General features: G+C 35.3%; 1 protein-coding gene and 1 long non-coding RNA gene across 2 annotated transcripts in view; one reads left to right on the top strand and one right to left on the bottom strand.

Moving 5' to 3' along the window:
* Nucleotides 1–3,783, top strand: part of LOC128247620 (uncharacterized) — a 322,729-nt gene that overhangs the window by 58,436 nt on the left and 260,510 nt on the right. The window lies entirely within an intron of this gene.
* Nucleotides 1–3,783, bottom strand: part of LOC106878542 (myocyte-specific enhancer factor 2C) — a 350,263-nt gene that overhangs the window by 345,963 nt on the left and 517 nt on the right. The window lies entirely within an intron of this gene.

Below are 3,783 nucleotides of genomic sequence, written 5' to 3'. Positions count from 1 at the left end.
ATATATATATACATATGTATGTATGTATGCATGTATGTACATATGTATGTATGTCTATATTGACATACTACTAGGAAGTGAAATAGACTCATTAGCCTTGAGTTCAAATCTGCAATATGCACTTAGTTCATTCAATTATGAATCTTTGCAAGGGATTTAATTCTCTATATTTCCTGTCAAGACTAAGATACCAGATTTTTCAGGAATGGTAATCTATAATAAATTTGTGTCTCTTCCAAAGGGACATGAGTTCTCTTCTCCAATTAAAATTACAGAGATCTCCCATTTTTTTGTAATCTTATATATATATATATAAAACTTAGATAAAACTTAGATATGTTTCAACCAAAGATTGGTCCAGGCCATGTCTAACTTAATAGCACCACCTGATAGGATTATCTCAATTCATTTTTAAGTCAAGTTTTGTGGTATTATGGTCCATTAAAGTAGTGAGTTCTTGTTGAGTGAGTTGTATCCAGGTATGGGTGGCTTATCTGGTATTCCTTGAAGAAATCTGTCCAGACTCCGTTTAAAGGTGATGGTATCCTTTTCTTCTTTGATCAATTTTGGGACAATGTTAAACAGTGCAGGGCAGGGCCTGTTGAGGAAAAGAAATTGTGTCGCAGTGTACCTATATGTTGTGATCCTTAGGTCCGCCTTCATATTTTATATATATATAATCATTACATATTTGTCATGTAAAGATTTTGAAAGTTTCTTGATAAGGTGCATAGCTTGGAGATCAGAGAAGCACTCCAGATGGAATCACTAAACTTCTCTCATCTGCGGGATCATAGCTTTGATACTATGAGCAACTGGTCAGAACGTCTCATCAAAGAATCACTGAAGAGGTTCCACAGGCAAAAACTAATCAGCAGAAAACCCAACGGAAAACTATGAGCAAGATAGTTGGATAATAGCCATGAGATCAATTGGTCTTCCTTGGGGAACCAGGTGAATCAATTGGAAATGGCTGCTTCTGACCAGACCCAATGGAAAGCATGACTGAGGACTCTGCATCCCATGACTTTTCCAAGAATTAAATGGGTGAAGAAGATGAGAGGCAATGAGGTCTTTGAAAGTGCATAGTGACCAGTCATAATGTCATCATCATCATCATTTTCATCATCATTCAATATTTCTTTTTCCATGCCAGCATGGGTTGGATGGTTTAATACGAACTGATGAAACCAGAAGGCTGCAACATGTTCCAGTGTCTGCTTTGGCATGGTTTCTACAACTCGATGCCCTTCTTAATGCCAACCACTTCGCAGACACCAAACCAACGTTTTGCACAAGTGGTGACAAGTGAAGATGTTGGATGCCAAAAATCATGCACGTTTACAAACACACACACACATATGTATATGTGTGTGTGTGTGTGTGTGTGTGCGTGTGAGTGTATGTGTTTGCATGTATGATTGGGTTCCTATAGCTGCTCTCTTTTACTCTCTTTTACTTGTTTCAGTCATTTGACTGTGGCCATGCTGGAGCACCGCCTTTAGTCAAGCAAATCAACTCTAGGACTTATTCTTTGTAAGCCTAGTACTTATTCTATCGGTCTCTTATGCCGAACTGCTAAGTTACGGGGACTTAAACACACCAGTATCAGTTGTCAAGCGACGTTGGGGGACAAACACAGACACACAAACATATACACACACATATATATACGACGGGCTTCTTTCAGTTTCCATCTATCAAATCCACTCACAAGGCTTTGGTCGGCCCGAGGCTATAGTAGAAGACACTTGCCCAAAGTGCCACGCAATGGGACTGAACCCGGAACCATGTGGTCCGTAAGCAAGCTACTTACCACACAGTCACTCCTACGTTTAAGTCTGTTTACTAAGTCTACATAGTACAGAATGAATTAGTCATTATAGGGCTACCATGCAAAACCAAAGGTGTAACACAGTGAAAATGAACCTGAAACTGTGAGGCTATGAGCCAAACACTTTAATTACACAGCCATTCATGCAACTCCCTTTTTGACTATTTCTCTTTTACTGTCTCTCTATCTGTATCTGAATCTCTATATGTGTCTCTCTCCTGCTCTCTCTCTCTCTCCCTCTCCTCTGTCTCCATATACATATATATATATATATATGTATATATATATATATATCATCCTCATCATCATCGTTATTTAATGTATGTTGTACATGCTGGCATTAGCTGGATGGTTTGACCAGTGCTGACAAGCTGGGGAGCTGCACCAGGCTCCAGTCTGATCTGGCTTGGTTTCTACAGCTGGATGCCCTTCCTAACACCAACCACTTTACAGAGTGACCGGGTGGTCTTACGTGGCGCCGCACGGACCGACTGAAGTCTTGTGATTGAATTTGGTTGGTGGAAGTTTCCATCATGTGTGTATGTGTGTGTAAGTGCTTGTGCCTCCTAACAGAGATGAGGGAATATACACACACATATATATATATATATATATATATGTGTGTGTGTGTGTGTGTGTGTGTGCATGCACATATACATATATGCAAATATATATACATATACATATGTATATATATATCTACACATACACACTCACACACACACACACATGCACACGCACATGCACACACACATCTCAATATGTACATATATGTGCATGTATTTATATATTTATTGTGTTCAGCCACTGTCTTGTAGGTTGTTACACAGAATTTTCATGCCTTTATATATTTCCTCCAGTAATGAAATTTTCTTCTCTAATGAAATCTTATTAACGAAAGCCAAAATGTTGCCAAAACATAACCATTCCATAGGTTAACCTAGGTCAAAATTGTTATATGAAAAAAATTTTATAGGAAGGGCACTAATTCCTTACTTGGCAAAAAACAAAAACAGGAAAAACAAAATAATTCACAGTACGAAAAAAATTTGATCATTTGCAGAAATGAAAGTTTGAAGAAACTCTGAGTAACAATGTAAATTAATTAGATTACTTGCATGAACAGTCGCTTCATTTACTCACACATGCACACTTATGCATCAAGATTATCTTTTTTACATGAATACAATTTTGAAAGGTATGTAAATTCCGTTATTCGTTTGTATACTATTATCTGAAAAATTCTGCATTGCAAGATAACTACAAGAAGAAGAAACACACACATGCATGCACACATGCACGTACACACACACACACACACACACAATAATCAGATGTGTACATATGTTTCTACCTGTACATGTATACCATGCAGGTAACTTTTCTAATTACAAAGACAAAGACATAATTTGTTATGCACAGCATATTAGAACAAGTATGATATAAGATATAAACTGTTCAGAACCTGGTAAAATTCATTTGACGAGAAATAATCTGTTCTCAAATTACTATAATTCATTTACCTCTTTTATTATTCATAGTTCAAGCTTTTTCGAATGGGTATTATGTAAAGATTAATTGTTACTAGTATGCATTACTGAATAGGAAATATGTATGAAACTGGTGTTGTTTAGATTAAATCAAAATGTGTTCAAATTTTTGCACTAAATACATAAATTTTATACATACGAAATAATGATTACATGACATATATATCCACAAAAATAAATATATATATATACATGAATATTTATAATTTATATTATCTATTTAGGCATTTACATGTATGTAGGTATGTATATATATCTATATATAAACTTACTTGGAAATACATATATATGGGTGTATGTTTGTGAATATCTATATATATATAGACATAAATAAATGAATGTGTGTACATATATACATATATATATATATATATATATATATATATATATATATATATA

Source organism: Octopus bimaculoides, chromosome 4 (assembly GCF_001194135.2).
Source record: "Octopus bimaculoides isolate UCB-OBI-ISO-001 chromosome 4, ASM119413v2, whole genome shotgun sequence".
Classification (NCBI taxonomy): domain Eukaryota; kingdom Metazoa; phylum Mollusca; class Cephalopoda; order Octopoda; family Octopodidae; genus Octopus; species Octopus bimaculoides.
The sequence above is the reverse complement of the archived record's forward strand: the minus strand, read 5'-3'. Positions and strand labels throughout refer to the sequence as shown.